This window comes from Myotis myotis, unplaced genomic scaffold, assembly GCF_014108235.1.
Source record: "Myotis myotis isolate mMyoMyo1 unplaced genomic scaffold, mMyoMyo1.p scaffold_m19_p_1, whole genome shotgun sequence".
Taxonomy (NCBI): Eukaryota; Metazoa; Chordata; class Mammalia; order Chiroptera; family Vespertilionidae; genus Myotis; species Myotis myotis.
In genome coordinates, this window is record NW_023416313.1 from 209,211,658 (window position 1) to 209,232,452 (window position 20,795).

At 44.5% G+C, this 20,795-nt stretch overlaps 1 protein-coding gene and 1 pseudogene across 5 annotated transcripts in view; both read right to left on the reverse strand.

The window, feature by feature from the left end:
- The window catches only part of STON2 (stonin 2), a 145,598-nt gene that overhangs the window by 53,713 nt on the left and 71,090 nt on the right, over positions 1-20,795 (reverse strand). The window lies entirely within an intron of this gene.
- Positions 5,527-5,653, reverse strand: LOC118661896 (annotated as a pseudogene).

Sequence of the window (20,795 nt, forward strand, 5' to 3'; positions counted from 1 at the left end):
ATAAGTGGAGGGATCTGGGGGTAATTTGTTTTGGTAAGTGTGGTGTTCACAAATAGGCACGGCAGTGTTATAGAAGGAGATGGGCCAATGTAGTGGAGAGTGAGGAGGAGGAACTAACACCTCTTAGTACCACTCAGGACCAGGTTCTTCTCTCATTTAGTCCTGGAAATACCCATAGGAGGGAGGCATCATTGCTTGTCTTTCACCTGTGAGTGGGCACACTGAGACCCAGAGGTTAGGCAACCTGCTGAGGGCTCAGCCAGCCAGTGAGTGGAAGATCCAAGATCCGGGCCTCAGTTTGCCTGAATCTAACCCCGGGCAAGTCTTCCAACATCCCTGAAGAAGTATTCACTTGCATGTGACCTAAGGCTAGGTTAGCTTTTCTTAAATATGTATACCGGTTGCAAAATGATATGCTATAGAACAGGGGTCCTCAAACTTTTTAAACAGGGGGCCAGATCACTGTCCCTCAGACCGTTGGAGGGCCGGACTATAGTTAAAAAAAAAAAACTATGAACAAATTCCTATGCACACTGCACATATCTTATTTTGAAGTAAAAAAACAAAACAGGAACAAATACAATATTTGTATTTGCATGTGGCCCGCGGGCCGTAGTTTGAGGACCCTGCTATAGAATATAATGCTGCAGGATAATAGATACAATTGAGGTAAGAAAAAATGCATTATACAGATTTCTTTACTGTAGCTTCTCAGGACCTTTACTATGCTAATATACATTGTGAATTTCCCAGCTTGGGACTTACAGAGTGCCATATTTCCTTCCCCAGAGCTTTTTTGTTTAGAAGGAAGAGATCTTTGGGGTTTGGGAAGCACTATTAAAGAGATGGGTTCCTGTATTTTTCTCTCTGCTGGGTCTACATGTTTGTGTTCTCCCAAAATTTACATGTTGGAGTCCTAATGCCCAATGTGATGGTGTCAAGAAGTGGGGCCTGAGGGTGGAGCCCTGGTGAAAGGGATTAATGCCCTAATAAAGGAGATCCCACAGAGCTGCCTGGTCCCTTCCACCATGTGAGGATACACCAGAAAGAGGACCCCTATCTGACCATGTTCACACTCTGATCTCAGATTTCCAGCCTCCATAACTATGAAAAATAAATCTCTGCTGTTTATAAGCCACCCAGTCTGTGGTATTTTTTCATAGCAGCCTGAAAAAAACTAAGACACCTTCCTTTTTTATGGTCTTTTTTTTAAAAGTTTTCTGAACTTATAAGTCAAAGTCTACCTATTCTAACAACCAGTTCCCTTCCCCAAAAGTAAGCACCATTAAAATTTTTCGTGTATCTGCTTAAGGGATGTTTATGCATATAAAGCATATATGCATACCCTTTAAAAAATAACACAACTGGGACTGAAGTATTTATTCATTTGGAGGCGTTTGTCCCCTGCCCTGCCCTCTAATTTAGCATAATCTTCATGCCCAATGTATTTGCTTCTTCTTCTCACACTCACAAGGACCATCCATCCAGAAAGAATTCCACACCTGGCATAAATAGTGCAGCCCTGCTCTGATGTGCACACATGTTTAAAAGATAAAAAGGCTCTTCTGCGGTCAGGAGTAGGGAAGGCACAGCAGTGGTCAGCGGCGCCCAAGGCAGGGCCTGGGTCCCAGTTCTGCTGTGGATGCTCCAGTCGAGCCACAGGTGGGAGTTCCAGCTTCCTAGTCTCTGGAGTGAGCATGAGAGCACCTCCCTCAGGAGGCTCTGATGGAAGATTAGCTAAAAGGAGGTGGTAGAACATTTATAAACAGCAGAGTACCACACAAATAGCAGGTAGTGACCGGCACAGCTCCTGGCTCTCAAGACATGCCAGCTGGAGCCCGAGAACTGCTTTAACAGAGGAACCAGGTTATTTCTGTCATTCATGATCCCCCAGCCTTGGCCTGCTCAGTCGCTGCTCCCAGAATAGGTCCATCAGAACACTGACTAGTTCGAGAGCACTGTTCCAATAGAAAATGGACCAGCTTATTTTCATGTGGATGTTTTCACCTGCTCTTCCTCTCCCTTCCCCCCCTCTCATTCTCTCTCCCCCCAACCTTCTTTGGACACAAACCTTTTCCTCCATTCCTCTTGCTCTATCAGACCTTCTGAACTACTTCCTATTCATATATTTATGAAACTAATTTTAAACGTTTGATGATGGAAAATTTCAAATGCATACAAAAGTGAGAGAAAGGTTGCCCCGCCGGCAAGGCTCAGTGGTTGAGCATCAACCTATGAACCAGGAGATCAGGGTTCGATTCCTGGTCAGGGCACCTGCCTTGGTTGTGGGCTTGAACCCCAGTGAGGGGTGTGCAGGAGACAGTTGATCCATGATTCTCTCATCATTGATGTTTCTATCTCTCCCTCTCCCTTCCTTTCTGAAATCAATAAAAAACAAAACACACACACACACACACACACACACACACACACACAATAAAAAAAATTTTTTTTAAGTGAGAGAAAGGTACACATCACCAGCTTCAACAATAAGCAATTCAATCAAACCTTATTTTACCTCTATCCCTACCCACTCGGGAATGTTTTGAAGCAAATTCTCAGTATCACACCATTTTATCCATAACCATTTCTACATGTATTTCTAAGGGATAAGAACTCTGCTTATAAACAAAACCAAAAGGAACTATAATTACTTAAATCTTATCCAATATCCAGTCAGTATAAAATTTTCTCCAAATGCCTAAAAAAAATTTTTGCACTCTGTTCAAATCAATCCTGCAATTAATTGATAAATGTTGCCTTTATTCATCTAAAGTTGTTTTCCAGCTTTATTTTTTCCTTGCAATTTATTTGTTAATAACTTGATTCTTTTGTCATATAGCTCGTCCCATAATCCATATTTTAATGATGGCATGATTTATTATGAATTCATAGCAAGATCTGGAGGTTTGATCAAATTCAGATTTGAGTTTTGAATAGAATAGTAGTTGACAGGTGGTTTTCCTTGAGGAGGCAACTCATACTTGACTACCTCTAATTTTGTGTCTTAGCAGCCAACTAATATAGTCAGTGCTTAGGTATCAGTCCATAGAGACTGGAAAATGGTCACATTCTCCCATTACTTCTTCATTTATTAATCAGGGTGCTATTATGATTAAAGGTTTTACATTTGCCTAAATGAAAGCATATATTTTCCATTTGTTTTTTTGGCCACAAGGAGTTGTGGTAGATGATAGATATATCATCAGTTCCTTTCTATCTACATATTTCATTAAAAATCTATTATACAAAAAGATGATTTGGTTTCATTAAAAAAAATACACACTACGCCATTAGATTTCTGGGAGAAAAGCAAAGAAACATTATTCAGAAACCTTTAATCAAAGGATGGAGCAGGATTGGTCCACAGTATATCATTCATATCTAACCTTGATTCTGTATTCTGTCACTTGTGAGCTCTGTGAATTTGGTAAAAGTTTTTAACATTTTTACCCCTAGTTTTCTCTATAAAATGGGGATAATAATACTTACCTTATGGCTTTTGTAAGGACTCATGATAAATTATGCAAAGAACATTTTCTGGTGTCCAAAAAAAAAAATAATAGTAGATTCTCAATAAATTAATAGTTACTACAAGTTTTACCACTATTTCTCCCATACCTACCTAGCACAGTGCCTTGCAAATAGCAGTTGCTCAATAAATGTTAGGTGAATAAGCATAGGGCCAATTAGCTTTACATAGTCCCAAGCCAACAATGGCTTTAATATTTCAATATGCTGGGGATATAAAAATAAACAAAACTAAGTATCTGCTCATGAATTTACATTTAATCATAAGTAGGAATTTAAAGGCTCATTATTTTTTAAAGTGTATCGTTATTGTTGAAAGTATTACAGATGTCTCCCTTTTCCCCCCATTGATGCCCTTCACCCCACTCCCACTCTCTCCCCAGGCCCTCACCACACAATTGTCTGTGTCCGTGGGTTATGCATATATGAATATTATTTCTTTGGCTAATCTTTTCATGCCCTCCCTTTCCCTCTGAAATACGTCAGTCTGTTGGATGAAAAAGCTCATTATTTGCCCCCAAGTTAATTGGCTATTTTGAAAACAGTACTGTTGGTAACACACAAGATTGGGGCAAGTGAGGGACACAGGATCAACTCAATTACATCACCAGAGACCTGAGAATACATCCATTTCTCCAAAGAAAACTAAATCAGTGCTGTTATTACATCTGACATGGCTTGAAGTGCATTCAGGGCTCACCTACTGCAGTGGGTTGAACTATACCCCCTCCCCCACCCCCCGAAAGATAGGCTGAAGTCCTTATCAGAGCCTATGACTGTGACCTTTTTTGGAGTCTTTGCAAATGCACTGTAGTTCAGATGGGGTCATACTGGATCAGGGCGAGCTCTAAATCCAATTACTGGTGTACTTGGGAGGAGGGACAGGGAGACACAGATACACAGAGAAGACAGAGTGAAAATGGATTCAGAGATTGGAATTGTGCTGCTGCCGTAAACCAAGAGATGCCAAGGATTGCCAGTAAATGCCAGACACTAGAAGAGGAAGGGATGGATTCTAGCCTCCAAAGCTGTGAGAGAATCAATTTCTCTTGTTTTAGGCCACCCAGGTTGTGGTAACGTGTTACAACAGCCCCAGGTAACTAACATATACAGTGAACCCAGAGCAAAAGTATGGACCAATCAGCCTTCCTGCGGCTCAACTGTTTGATGGGAAAGAGGAAAGGAGGAGGGAAACCTAGACAGGAGAAGCTGAATCAGCTTTCATCTGTCTGACATCAGTTAGGCCTGGGACTGACTCTTCAAAGCTGTGCAAGTACCAGCACGTAAGCCTGCTTCACCTGAAAAGCAGGGAAGCAGAAGGTTCAGGCTTGTTTGGCACTGATACCTTTGAAATGAGCTCTCTGTGGAATGTGGCAGGGATTGGGGGGGGGGGGGGGGGGCGCGGGTAGAGGGAGGGGGCAGGATGACATTTTAACATCCTCTTCCAGGGGTGTAAAGGAGAAACTTGAACACAATCCAGGCACAGTGGGGAAAGCAATCCATCCTGGGCACCCATCTCTCCATCTTTATTGTGTCTCTGGAAGGCTCAGTGGTCTATTGGAGATGCTTCGAAGCAGTGCCCTAGTTGCCTAACCATGCTGAGCCTACACCCCCCTCCCACTGAGAAGTCAGTGCAATAATGCAGCAGAGAACTGGGATGCAAGAGCTGCTGGTATGACACCCCCTTTAAAAGCTGTTGTCTGGATATTTCTAACAGTAACGAGTGGTGTTGGCCTCACATTCATGGAGCCCCCTTTGGATACTAGGCACTGGGCTGGACACTGAAGAGGCTAAGAATGAGCTATCATCTTTGATAAATTAAGTGTGTTAGCGATGTGGGATTAGACATGGCTTTTATTTTTCTTTCTTAAAATGTCTTTTAATGTTCTAATAATGTTTTATACTGAAATGCTTAAAATTAAAACTCTGATAGAATTTTTTAAAAAATGTGGGGAAAGCTGCCACATGCATTTAATTATTTGTTTGTTTGTTTTCCACTGGGTAACCCACTTCAGTGCCTGCTGCCTACGGGCCGAGGCCAGGCAATAGTTCAAGGCCACAGTTTGCTCTGGCGTGGGGCACTATGAGAGGCCCAGGGGGACGGACATGCCCTAAATTGCACTTATTTTAGTCTAACGTTGTTCACCATTGCACTCGGTACCTAGGGAGACAGTGCCCACCCTCTCATTTATCTTCACCCACACTGCACTCCAACAATGGGTCCCTAGGACATGATTGGTGCCTAATTATTTCAGGGATGCTGGTTTTATTTTCCCAGCTTAGCTCCCCCAGGGCAGGAATTGCCTCCTTTCATACCATCTGTTAGCCCCAATTCAAAAACCCACTGTGCCCCAAGATTGGCCTGCCTTACAGGCAGAACTATGCAATGGCCCTCTCTCGACCTTTCTGGAAAGCAAGCCGTAACAAGCTGCCTAATGGTTATCTTAGGGCAAGGAAGGAAGCAGAAGAGACGATGACTAAGAGTCCTGCACTCATTTAGGGTCTGCTTCATCATTTCCTATTGGTTCACCCTGAAATGGCACCACCAAGACTGCAGGGCAAAGCCTGCATGTGTGGCCAAGATCCAAGGGGAGGCACCGGCACCTGGGAGCAGATGTGTGTGTGCTGCGCGCTGGCAGGTGTACGCCACCCAAAGGCTGCAGCAAACGAAAGCCTTCTTGGTGACTTCTAGAATTCTACTGTCCCTGCCTGACTGCCACTGGTGCTTTGGATACACGCTGGAAGCAACAAGGGGAATTCGACCCATACATCTTTGGAAATGTGGATAGACATTGTCAGACACTGTGCAAACTTCTTTATAGCTGCTCTTCTATTGATTCCATTCAGAGGCTCTACCAGGTAGTACTAGCCCTGTTTCAGCAGTGGGGAAACTGCCTGGAAAAGACAGAGCTAGGACTGGATCTCATGTCTTGTTGACTCAGCACAGACTTTCTACATGACCACAATTCAACACAATTGGGAGGGAGGAGACAGAGAGAGCTCAAGGAAAATGGTTAGTTCCTAGCCATTTCTCTCCCACAGCTGCAAGCATTGCTCACCAATATAGGCAATGAATTTTGACAAAGACCCTCAAATGATTCGACAAAGCCAGCCTCTATGCATATCTGTAGCCTTGGACAGAAGAGAAAAAGAGAACTCCCTTGAAGCCACCAAACTAGGCTTAAAAGCTGCACTCTCCCTCCTCTTGGTGCAGAGCAGCTAACTGGGGTTAGAGCCCTGGAAACCAAACAAAAGGCTCCCAGGAGCCCACCTCCTAGCCTCACCACTGCTGCCAGACACTGGGAAGGGGAAGGGAGGCCCGCCCACCTCCATTCCTCAACAGGGTAATAAAGATTTGGCCTGTCATCTGCCGGGGAGCAAACTCAAGGCTGGCTGTCTGACTTTTCTTCTCCACACAGCAGATCCTCCTTTGAAACAAAAAGTCAGCAATAAAATGGGTCATAAACATGTATATGGGGTTATAGTCCCCTTAGCATAGGGGAGGGAATTCTCCCTGCCCACAGGCCTGACAAAACCAAACTCCCAAGTTCCTGGGTGTCACCACAAGGTGGGGGCAGGGGAGGTTGGTGGAGGCCACACTCTCACTGTGTGGCTGCCACTGGTGGGCGGCACTCTTTAGGCCAGATCCTCCCCGGCCTCAAAGTTATGGGCTTATTTGCAAATGAGGATATCCAGCTGGCTTTACAGATTTGGGATGATTCTGAAAAAAGTCACATTCACATACTCTAAAATGTTCAAGTATATAGCACATACATGACCAAAGAATGCACTTTAAATACATCCTAACTAAGCACTGGTTTTGAAATTAGCAAAGAAAATTGAACCGTTGCCTTGTTAGACTGTTTTTATTTCTGCTTTATAAAATCTCTCTTTTGGGGATAGAGATTCAGGGAAGCAGTCATCATTATACAGATATTAAAAATATTTTACTGTTGCGGTCTCCAAATGGTCTTGAGTATATTAACCCTACTTCAGTGCCTTGAAATGATTTTGTCATCTTAGAACCAGCTGAACTGCAAACTGTTCAAGTAAAGAGTTTACCAGTAAACTGTCTTTTGGACTGAAGATGTTTAGCTCCTTTTTTCTTTTTTAAAATCCTCACCCAAGGATATGTTTCTTATTGATTGAGAGAGAGAGAAACATCGATGTGAGAGAAACATTGATTGGTTGCCTCCCATACACCGCCCAACTGGGAGCGTAACCCATAACCTAGGTATGTGCCCTGACCCGAAATCTAGCCCGCAACCCTTTTTAGTGCACTGGACGATGTTCCAACCAATTCAGCCACTGACCATGGCTAGCTCTTTTCAAATAGGGAAGAAACTGTCATATGGAAAAAAGATTAGATTTATTCTTTATGGATCCAAGATATGGTGATAATAATAATAATTATTATTATTGTTTTCCTGGAAGAGCTGACATTTTAGTAAGCACATCCATAATATCAAGCAGTTTTCTAAGAGCATAAAATATATTTTTATTCATCTTCACAACTCTATGAAATTATTACTATGATTGTTCTAATTTTGTAGATGAGGATACTGAAGCTCAGAAAAGTTAAGTGTCTTGTGCAAGGACAAACGGCTGAAGATTAGGGAAGCCACTGCTCAAGCTGGACAGCTGCTGAAGGGCCAATGGGTAGACAGGAACACTGCTTGCACATGGGATGGGCTGCCTTCCCGGAGAGCACACCCTTCAAACTGAGAGTCGTTCCAGCAGCAGCTGTTGTAGTGAGAGCACTGGAGATAGCATGAAGGGGAAGATGGGCTTGGAAAGGACTCACGTCAAGGGCCAAAGCCAGCAATGCAACATACATGACCTGGGCAGAAGGGCATAAATAACACTGGGGGGTTATTTAAAAATGGGGAATGTGGCCCTGGCTGATTTTGCTTAGTGGTTAGAGCGTTGGTCCTTGGACCAAAGGGTCTTGGGTTCGATCCCCAGTCAAGAGCACATACCTCAGTTGCAGGTTCAATCCCGGTGTGTGCCGGAGACAACAAATTGATCTCTCTCTCTCTCTCTCTCTCTCTCTCTCTCTCTCTCTCTCTCTCCCCCTCTTCCCCTCCTCCCTCCCTAATAACTCTGTCTGAAAATCAATGGAAAAAATATCCTCGGGTGAGGATTAAAAATAAAAAAAAAAAAGAAAGGGAAAAAGAAGTGGAGTGAGGGCAGCTCAACAATGGCATAAAAGTAACCAAGGGGAAAGGAGATTATGCCGGTCCTTCCAAAGTTCAGGAAATTAAGGCCACAGAGAGAAGAGGAGAAGACAGGCTATTTTAGGACAAGGAATTATAAGAGGCTGAATGTCAAGGTAGAGAAGGAAGAACTACTTTCTCACCATCTACAAAGGTTTAAAAGATACAAGATGGCTCAGGATGGAGTGAGTGAATGAATTCGTGAGTGGGGCAGAGGGGCTGTGACCTCAGATGGATGGTCGGCGATAGCAGGGCTGAGGGAGACCATGGGTCAGTAGGGGTAGGGGCTATATTAGTGACAAGAAAGGAGGTGGCTGTTGGAATTTTCTCAAGGTTTCAAGTCCTAGTCCCAAGGGTCTAACTGGAATATTAGTGTGAGAATGTGAAAATCAAGTGAGCTTGAGAGGAGACAACATATATAAAAGTATCTGATGGTGCCTGGCAGTTATAGTTGCTCAATAACCTTAGGTTGAAACTGAAGTGTTATTTTTTATTTGTTTGTTTTTCATATATATTTTTAATTGATTTCAGAGAGGAAGGGAGCGGGAGAGAGAGAGAGAGGCATCAGTGATAAGAGAGAATCATTGGTCGGCTGCCTCCTGCATGCCCCCTACTGGGTATCGAGTCCTCAACCCAGGCATGTGCCCTTGACTGGAATCGAACCCAAGGCCCTTCATTCCACAGGCTGATGCTCTAGCCACCAAGCCAAACCAACTAGGGCTGAAACTGAAGTGGGGTCACATGAACCTTGAGAAATTTTCTCCTTACTGCTGCCTTTTGTTTTTCAGCCAAATATTTACTATATACTATGGCAGCCAATGTGTTTGAGAAGATCTAATATGAACCAGACATTGACATGGCTTTTACCCTCAAGGCACAGCCACAGATACATAGTGCAATCTGGTGGTGACGTCCACTGGTTCAGCAGATAATTATTGAGCACCTACTATACTATGTTCCAGGCAGTTGGTGATACACTAGTGACACTCAGAAAGTCCTGTGCACATGGAGTTTGGGTGGCCAATCAATGAACAAACACTCAGGAACAGACTGCTGTTATCAAGTGGGGTTAAGTGCAATGGAGAAAAATAAAGCAGGGTAGAGAGAGTCAATCGGGCACAGGTGGCCCTATGTTAAATGGGGTGATCTGGGAAGGCCTCTGTGAGGAGGTGACAGGTGGGCAGTGAGGGAATGCCTTCCAGTAGGAAGGAATAGCAAGAGCCCCGAGGCAAAGAACAGCAAGTGGTCAGCGGAACATGCACCTCCATTTCCCACCTGCCATCGGAATGGAGGAGACTCTTAGGATGCAGAGTAGCTTGGGTCCCCGAACTCCGGAGCTCAGCACCCTGTTACCACCCTGCACTCACAGTGGGTGAATGAGAAATGAACTTGAACTGTGTTAAGCCACTGAAATTGCAGAGCTGTTACAACAGTAAGCCTCCTGGGTAAGAATATTACATAAATTGTTTACATATAATAGATATTAATGTGTAATATAAAGTACATTATATGATATTAATCATTAATGTGTGTTATATAATACACATTAATATATGAGTTGGTATATTATTATCCCTAGTACCAATATTCATTTTGGTAGCAGAAAACAGGGCAAATCATTGGAACTTAATAAGCCTTCGTTTCCTCCTTTTTGAGAAGAGAGGACATTGTTCTGCTTATGTTATAAGTTATAATGAAGAATGAATAAAATTATGCATTTGAAAGCTTGCTGAAAACAAGTGTGTTTTTCACCTGAAATACAATGATCAAAATTGCTGTTATACATATCTGCATCAATTTCGTTAGGCCAAGTTCATGGCTTTACTTTCAGTGAGGACCAGGTGGTTTTTCTTTGTTCCCAATCAGAAAGAACTTACCCTTAGTCCCAGCATCTGCCTCCGAGTTGATATGATTGGAACAGATAGGACCTGAAAAGCATTTGTTGGGACAGTTCTTTTTGGCACAAGATGGGAGATGGATGGGTGGTGGATACATTAAAATGTAAATTCAAATATAATGGATGCATTTTTAAAAATAAAGATTTAAGTTCTTTGTGTTAAAGACTTTTTTTTATGTTTTCTCACTTAATGTTTATTTTCCAAAGATGTGGTCCTGAATTCTATTTCCGGAGGGTCAAGGGGAGTGAAGCCAGACAGACGTGTTGATGACCCCAACCGTCACCACTGGGAAACGGGCCTCACTGTGCACTGAATGCGGCAATGCACCAGCAATGAGAGCAGCCGGGCGTGTGAAGAGGCGCAGATGCACCCACTCACGCAACTCCAGGCAGCTCTTGGGATTTCTTCTACTCTCTTCTGGGCAGCGCTACCGTGCATTCAATAACAAACATCCCAGCGATCCCATGTTTAAAGTGGGTGAAGTCAGATACTTTCAGTGAATGTCACCTCTTCCTTTCAGAATGGGTGACACCAATCTAAATACATTATGCCACAGGACCAGATAACCCCAGCATCTCGATAGCTGACAATGACAAGATTTCTTTCTCCCATTACATCCCTGGAGAATTAGCTCTGGCTCTGTTCTACATCACTCCAGGGCCCAGGCTGAAAGAGGAACCCCCGTCCAGGACAAGAATCTCCAGCCTGCATGGGCACTGCCCTAAGACTCCAGGTGTAGGCTCACACAATGTATGTCTAAGTATTTAAAAGTGTAGACCAAGCTAAAAACTGTGAAATAAAGTATGTCCTCTCCTCCTTGGCCAATATATGTTCATAACAACTCAGAAGGTTAACATGGTATTGCAAATTCTTGGACTCCGTGGAGCTCCAGGCAGAAACATCCCCATGCAGGGTGAAGTGGCCTCTGGCCTGAGGCCGGCTCCCTTTCCGCTCCCTCACCCACCCCACTCCATCCTGCACTGTGAAGGCTGCACTGTCCACCGTCCAAGCTCAATTCCCAGCCCTGCAGGCCTTGGGGCACCCTGAGCAGTATGGGCTGCACTCAGATGCATACATCCAGGAGGGCCTGGAAGCAGACTGCGCAGTCTGTGCAGAGGACTCTGGAGTCTGGGTACGTGGGCTGGGATCCAGGAGTGAGGAGTGGTGCGCATGAAGCCAGAGGAGCACCTGGACAGGGTCCAAGCAAGGGTCTGAGGGCAGCAGGTGGGCAGTATGGGGGACCTAGACAAAGCGGAAAAGGCATGTGGTGGAAACATGGAAACTGATGCTGGGAAGTGTCACTTCCACCTGCATGTCACTGGCCCGAAAGTGAGTCACATGGCCACGCCTGATGTCCACGGGGCAGGAATACCATCCTGTTGTCTGGAGGCCTACAGCATAGGGAGGGACAGTGAATATTTTGACCAGTGATATTCTTTTCTTTCCTCAGACGCCAGTACTGAGGGTGGAAGGAAGGAGGGAAAAATCCAGGGGTGGAAAATACAGATTACGAGCCCACAGCTGGTTGCTTTCTACATGCAGTAAAATGACACAGTGCCTTGCAAATAGCAGGCGCTCAGTGGAAGGTGGGGGAACCAGACTGAAATATGACAGTGTGGAAAATGCCCCCACAATCCCAGCATCCTCTGCGGGAAGAGGACAATTACTTGGCAAAGGGGAAACAGTAAGTCTCCCGGGATACATTCTGGCTCAAACTAATAATGTGTTGCTTGAGGCGACCAATTTGTACAAACAACCCAATCGTGAAGAGGAGGAGGGGGAGGCCAATTTGTGAAAGTGAACCTGGCAGTTGCTACCTCCCCCTACCCTGGTCCCCCTCCCCACTCTCAAGGAAAAATTGTCCTCCTGATTCCAATTCTGCAGAAAAATACCTTAGACACAGTGGTTTCACAAAGCACAGCAAGTGAGCCCACCCCTCAGTCAATGAAAATTAAAAGAATGAAAGACATTGCCTTTCTGTAAAGGTGGTTTATAAAAATTGGCCAAGGACATAAAGTAGAACTTCTTCTGGGTTTGATTTAGCTCTTTTTTCACAACTTTAAAATTTTTTCTTCCCATAGACTAAATCCTAGCTCTAAAATATGAAAACTACATTATATTGCTCTCATCCTAATGGCTACTCCTTATTATATTCCAGGACTTCGTGTACCTCGTCTCATAGAACCCTGGAAACAAACGTGCAAGCTCAGGGTGATCCTTATTATTTCCGTTCTACAGTTGAGGAAACTAAAGGTCGTTGAGGTTAAAAATTTTGCCAAATATCACAGAGCAGGGAGTAGCAGAGCTGGTGTCTGACCTTGGTCTGTCTAACTCAGATTACTAGAGCTTTCCATTATACCACACCACTTCCTGCAGAGAATGGGCACCTAGCATTGTTTGGTGCAAGGTTAAATACAAGCATGTGGCTCTTTCACAGAGAAAAGCCTAGCCCGCTCCACCCACAGCAAAATAGCCAGCAGCCACCCCTCAAATAGGCCAGCCCGCAAACAACACATCTGCATGAAAGAATTATTTTAAAATAGCTCCAGTAACATATGTAACATATTTCATTCTAAATAGAAATATTTTCATTCTTATTTTTTCTGAGTTTCAGAGGGATCCCATGATTATTATAAATAATTCATATCCTATAGAAATAACTGTAGTAAGGAATGAAAGTCTACGACCCCAAGATAATCAATATTAGCTGTTTGGGATACAGTCTATCAAAATTTTTTTCTATATATTAGAAACAGAAATGTATGTACATATATATACACACATACATACTAAGGTAACAAAACTATATGTAGGCCAATATAGCAAAACTATTATACATGCTATTCTGCAACCTACCTTTTTCAATTCACAATATATTGGGAGCACTTGCCATGGCTGCACAGCATTCCAGTTTAATTGATATTTGGTTGGACGTTTTGGTTTTGTTTGTTTGCTTTTGCTAATATAAACAGTGCTGCATTGCACGCACAGGCATGTGTCTAATTATTTCCTGGGGATAAGGCAACAGTCTAAGCGTGTGACATTTAAACTGGCACCGATGGCTGGAATGACCTCTAGAAATGTCTTTCCACAGCCCTTGCATGCAAATTCCCAACTCTCCAACCAACACTGCACAGTCTAATTCCTTTAAACTCCATTGAGCTAATACGCCTAATTGTTTAATCTGCACAGCTGATTATGGGGATTGATCACCTTTTTGCATCACTTCTTTGCATTTCTTCTCTTGTGACTTTTGAACTGTCATGTAAGCCCGTGAGCCCGGCGGGATAAGCCAGCCCCCTGGTAAGCCGGCAGGCCCCTGTGCAGATAAGCAGGTGAACAGGCTGGCCGAGGGGTTTATCAAGCATGAACAACTCCTTTCTCCTGACTCTAGCTGTGGGAAGTAGGCTGAACGTGGAGTGTCAGACCCAGATCCAGTCTATACCCGTGGCACGCTGACGATGCCTCCAGAAAAATGATACAGATGGTTTAGTGTCAGCGAGGCTATTCTGTGCAGGGAAGGAGCGGGGCTTTCAGCGGTGTTTGTCTAGTATTATGGGCTGAATTGTGTAGCCTCAAAATTTACATGTCGTGTCTTCACCCCAAGTGCCTCCGTATGTGACTATATTTGGAAACAGGGTCTCTAGAGAGGTAGTGAAGTTAAAAGGAGGTCATTAGGATGTGCCCAACCCAGCATGACTGTCATCAGAGGAAGCGATCATGACACAGAGACACACAAAGGCAAGAAGACCAGGTGAAGAAACAGGAGAGAGGCCTCCAAAGAAACCAACTTTGCTCACATACCTTGATCTAGGTCTAGGACTTCCAGTCTCTAGGATTGTGAGGAAATAAATTTCTGTCGTTTAACCCAGTCTGTGGTTCTTTGTTAGGGCAGCGCTAGTAAACTAATACACACAGCACTCCACATGAGACTAAGGAAAAGTCAGGTGTCCATTTCACCGCAAAAGAGGCGGCAGAGCGCCCATTGTGCTACCATTGGAAAGGGCTGACCTCTCATTGATGTTTGCAATCTGCATAGAGCACTGATTTGTGTTTCCAGATGAACCCCAAGGTGGTAACGTGAACTTGTCCTTGAGACTCATGGTAGATGTGAATTCTACCAGGCAGCTGCCCTTTTACACCCGTGTGGCCTGTTTCCTCATCTGACCCAAGGGTATGCTGTGAACTCATTCTCTCCCTGGAAACAAACATGAAAAACTACTCTAACATTAAGGAGGAGCTTTTTTTAAAAAAATATATATTTTATTGATTTTTTACAGAGAGGAAAGGAGAGGGACAGAGAGCCAGAAACATCGAGGAGAGAGAAACATTGACCAGCCGCCTCCCGCACACCTCCTACTGGGAATGAACCTGGGACCTCTCAGTCCGCAAGCCGATGCTCTATCCACTGAGCCAAACTGGCTTGGCAAGGAGGAGGTTTTTTAAAGCTCTAAGTAGTTGCCTAAGTAGAGAAAGAAAGGAAGAGATGCCCCTGAGGTAAAAGAAGGTGGATGAGAAGAGATGCCAGGAAGATGGACTGCGGATCACTGTAAGAGCCCCCAAAGGGAATTAGAAAAACCCAGACCTTGCCTCACAGGCTTCGGGACCAGGAAAGGAAATGTCTGATCTCAAACACATGAGCTTCAGTCAAGAGACTTTCTAGGACCACATCTCATTGATGTGTCAAACTTACTATTAAGGGGGGGAAAAATGTTTTCTTGCCCTAGCTGGTTTGGCTCAGTGGATAGAGTGTCAACCTGCGGACCGAAGGGTCCCAGGTTCAATTCCAGTCAAGGCCACATGCCTGGCTTGTGGGCTCAGTCCAACGTGCAGGAGGCAGCCAATCAAGGATTCCCTCTTATCATTGATGTTTCTATCGCTCTCTTCCTCTCCCTTCACCTCTGAAATCAATAAAAATATATATATTTTTAAAAATGTTTTCTTGGCCCTGAGGGTTTCCATCTCCATTGGTTCCACTGCTTCTGACTTTCATAAGTGAACTGAATCCTCAAGAAAGAGGCTCTATTGTTTAATTGGGGACTGGGTGGGGGTGGGGTGGAAGGAGAAGATGAAAATGTTCAAAGAGAAGGAAATGAAAAATAACCAGTTGTGCCTGGCCAGTCTCTCAGGTTTTTAAGTGATTCACACACTGGGTGAGGGACAAGGAATTCTAAGGTCTGGCTCTGCGGCTAAAAGTCTCTAAGCCGTGGCTTCCTCACCTGGAAAATGGAGAAATCCTACTAAATAATCTCTTAAATGTATTCTAACTTTAAAGGTCTGTGACTCCAAACCAATCACTGTGATCCTAAACCAAGTAAGAAGACATCTATTTCCAGAGGTTTCGGGGCCAATGACAATAAATACTTGGGAGAGGACTCTGCGAGCCACTACGGTTTGAGCATCTCTGTCAGCTGATATTTTGTTGAATCAGAGTTAACTTCTTTTACTGAGAAAAAGGCACAGCTCAGAATTCTTTCTGAAGCCTGGTTTGCTGGGTCTTGAATGGTTTGCACGAGAGCTTCAGTGAGCAATTCCTAATCTCACTTAAAGCAGTGATGTTGGATAACTCACCTGGGAAGCTACTTAAAGTGGGAAACCCCATCCTTCACAGGGGAATTTGATGACCTACATTTAAAACATTCAGCAGAATAATTAAAAATTATGACCAAAGGAACTCTTTTCTATTTTTCTCAACTCTCTTTCTAGGCTTAAATCCTTGGGATTAAGGTATTTTGAGGCAAGCTTTTCTTTTTTTCTAAGGTGAGAGGCAAGGGCATAATACTGATATAATGTGATCAAAAGAGGAAATATAACTAAAAATGTTCATTGGACACCTCCTTGGGCCCAGGCATGGTGCTGGAGACCAGACTGTAGGGACAATGCAAACTGGAAAACCCCACTATTGCCCCAGAGGCCCTGAGTTTGATGGGGAGATGAATTCCATGCAAAGAACATACCTCTCAAAGGTTGAACAGATGGTACAGGGACCACAACCTAGAGCAGTGGTTCTCAAACCTGGCTGCACATTAGAATCACCTGGGAATCTTTTTAAAATCCTGATTTCTGGGCCTCATCCTCCAGAAATTTTGTTTCTTTGTTATGGGGTGGGGCCACAACATTAGTAACAAAGAAAGAGAATTTCCAGAGGATGAGGCCCAAAAATCAGGATTTTAAAAAGATTCCCAGGTGATTCTAATGTTCAGCCAAGGTTGAGAACCACTGACCTAGAGTAAAACTCAGGAGAGAACCTACTCAGGAATGTACCTCGGAGAAAGAATTTTTTGAATAAGTTAACTTATTTTTGTCTCTTAAGCAAAATATATTCAAAGTTAAAAATAATCATAAAATACAAAAGTGCCTTGCTCTGGCCAACATGGGTCAGTGGTTAGAACGTCTGTGCACCAAAGGGTCTTGGGTTTGATTCTCAGTCAAAGGCACATACACGGGTTATAGGTTTGATCCCCAGCCCTGGTCAGGGCATGTGAAGAGGGCAACCAATCGATGTGTCACTCTCACATTGATGTTTCTCCCCCACCCCCACCCCTTCCACTCTGTCTAAAAACCAATGGAAAAATATCCTCAGGTGAAGATTAACCAAAAAACCCCCCACAACAACACAAAAACAAATGTTAAGACCATCAAAAATCCCCTGTAACCCATCTTGCACATGCTAATTGCAGTTTACTTGGAAATGTGGGCCCCGGATTCTGTCTAATGCTCTTCCAGCTGCAGTAGGATTACCACAGGAATGGAGAGACACATGCTACACCTTGTAAAGAGGCACGCAGCCCGAGCGATGCTCTCATATCATCACCCTTCACCAGTAATAAATGACAGGAGAAACCTTCTGAGAGTCTAAAAAGTTCTTCTTGCAAAAATTGGGTTCTCAAGTCCATGTCTTTCTACCCAGCATAAACACTTGTTTCTGATGGAAAAAAATGAGTCCAAAACCCCTGGGGATATCCTACTGCTCTGGCAGAATTCCACTGTGATCAATTAAATGAAAATAAATCAAGAACACCTGGTCTATATTTATTTTCAAGACCCTAAGGGTTTAGATTCAAACAAAGTTTGGGAAAATGTAGTCTTAGGTCTGCTGAATCTAGAATTAAAAAAAAAAAAAAAAAAAAAGGCGCAGAGGTATAACAGAGCCTGAGACAAAGTAAGGCTAGCTTTGCACATCTAGGAAAGTTTGGCAAAATATCTTTTTCTGGTTTCCCAACACTTTAGCAATGGCCTGCACTTCCAAGTCAATTTGGCCAATTGATGTGTGTTTGGGTTTCTGAACCAGGAGACCAGATAGGCAGTATGGGTTAAAGAAGGACTAAATTTACATATATACATATATTTACATATATACACATATAAATATATGTATACACGTATATGTATAAATTCTACATATACATACATACATACATATAATTTCAGGGCTTTTCAAAATCCTTAATAAGCTGATTGATACTATGAATCTCTAACAGAGGGGACACAGTATGATCTAATGCACTGGCCCCCAGCATCCGGGCTTTTCTTGGGCTGCTCCATGGGACACACTTGGGAGGAATGCTGGACTCTTAACCCAATGAGACATAGATGTCTGCGATGCAGATGACTCACCACCTGCACCTTCACTGCGTTCATTCATGGATCCAGTCACCAGTCAATTATTAAACACCTGCTATGTGCTTCACCCAGTCTTGTCATTCCTCGCTAATGCATGTAAGCCTGAGCATTCTAATCCCACACTTAAATCTACACTTTTCTTATGCTTTAAAAAAAACCCAAATGGAAGCCCACCACTTAGCAGGTGCTTGAGCTACTGCAAACATTTCTGTGCTCTCTCTTTCCTGGTTGCAATGGCTTCAAAGGCAGAGGCTTATCTTTGTTCCCTCCATCCTCTTGCTGTTTACCCACCCATATAAAACTAGCAGCATCACAGAGCTACTCGGCTATCAGTATGACAGGGTGTGCCTGTCATCTAGAGAAAGGGGACCCTGGGAGATAGGGGGTGAAAGACGAAACGAGAATCATTAGGAATTTTGCGTATTCCCAGTCCTCCTGCCATTGGCTCTGGGGAGCTGAACCCCAGAGCAAATATCAGCACTGCTCCCAGCTCTGCCCCACACCTTTGGTTTAGCCAAGGAGAGGGGATTTGTTTGTCTGCCTCCTCCTAATTATCCCCTTGGTGAGAAATGAGAAAAAAAGTGGGGGCTGATCACAGAGTCTTTTCCTCCACAATTATGCTGGGATCCGGAGGGCCCTGTGGGGCTGCCAACTGCCTGCAGAATTCCTGCCTCCATGACAGGGAGGAGGCTGTGGCTCCCTGTGCCCCATGAGTAGCAACAACAGCTCAGAGCAATGAGCCAAGATAAACAGGCTGGGCAGGGCCTCCGTAATCCCTCTCCACACAGGAGATGAATCACGGAGCACCTGCCTGGTGGCTTCCTCACACGGAGCACCTGCCTGGTGGCTTCCTCACACGTTGCTACCAGAGAAAGCCCAGGACACCTGGGCTGAGGGAGCAACTCTTCACCCCCTACTTCCTTCCCCCAGGCATGGGGAGGGGGTGCGGGGGGGGGAGAGGGTGCGGGGGGGGGGGGGGAGAGGGACAGGTAAATGACAGGTCTCCCTAAGGCGGTTCTCCCCAAAGGCCCCCAAGCTGTTAGCACAGAAACCAATCACACTGAAGCCCCCACAGGCCTCTGCATTGACCTGTGGCTCACTGCTGAGAGCTGCAAAGCCCTTCTGGGACCCCATCCCACCACGCGTGTGGGTGACAGACCTCTTTGGGACAAGAAAGGGGTAGGCAGTAACTATCTTCCTTCCCCATATCACAGGGAAATGAGGCCCAGAGCTATTCAGTCGGGGATTTTCTTTTAGTCCTACAGCACTTTGCACTGTACGAAGCACCTGCGCCCACGCATGTCGCCCTACCTGGACAGGGATGCTCAGCTCCGTTTCACAGATGAGGAATCAGCTCTGGAGAGAGGATTGCCCGGAGGAGACAGACAGATGAGATCTGCTCCATAGCCTCAGGGGGGTGCAGCTTACCCTGACGGAGCCGTCCAGCCTCGAAGGACAGCTCTCCCAGAGCCACTGCCACAGACCTGGTGCCGGATTTCTCTGAAGCTCTCAAGAGCTCAACTGACAGCATTTATAAATTCCCCACCGCTGGGCAGGTGAATAAATGCCAGAGGTTTTGAAGCACATGGTCATTCTCCTAAACCTTGTTTGTCCTTACCCGCCTTCTATCCTGGTATCCAGGATGGGTTAAAGGCTTTTCAAAGCCAGGGCTCAACCCTGGTCACACAGGTCAGCGTGTTCAGGAAGAGCCACATGGAGTTCCCACAGCTGCGGCTGCATCCAGACTGTCCACTCTGCCTGGGGGAGGGCTCTCCCGGTCACCCACCTCAGGGCCTCTCCCTTTCCCAGGGCCCTGGAGACACCGCTGGCCACCTCTGGGCCTGGAGGAACAGGTGGAGGTGAGATACAAAGAATGATGTTCCATCATAAACAGATGGGGCGCTCCCTAGCACCTGGGTCCACCTGGACCCTTGCCTTACTAAAGAATTGGGTATTTCTTTCCACAATGCAGTGCCTAGAAACTTGTTCACATAACACAGTACTGTGGGCACACAGCAGTTATCTGCAAACACTCATATCTGATAAGGAAACATTAGTTTATTCTTTAAGCTTTCCTGCTACTCATATGCCAGTATTTAAAATCCTTTTGATCCTACTTAGGTTAAAAATAACCCTAAGGCAACAACAACTATATATATATATATATATATATATATATATATATATATATATATACATATACACACACACACACACACACATATCCTCTATAAAACCTATCTCTAAAGAAGGTCTGAAAGGTAACACAGCAAACTGATAACCATGATAATTCTGGGGGCACCATCAGATTTGGGAACCACTGGAAAAGGCTTTGGAACTTGGATTGAAAGCCAGGGTTGTCCGTTTCTTAGTCACATTCTATTAGACCAGTTTCTTAACCTTCCAAAGACTCAGCATCAACTAGGAAATGGGGAGGATGACACCTGCCTTGCAGGATTGTTGTAAAGGCCAGAGATAGCACACACCTGGCACAAAGTACACAGTGAGTCCTGGCTGTGACTATTCT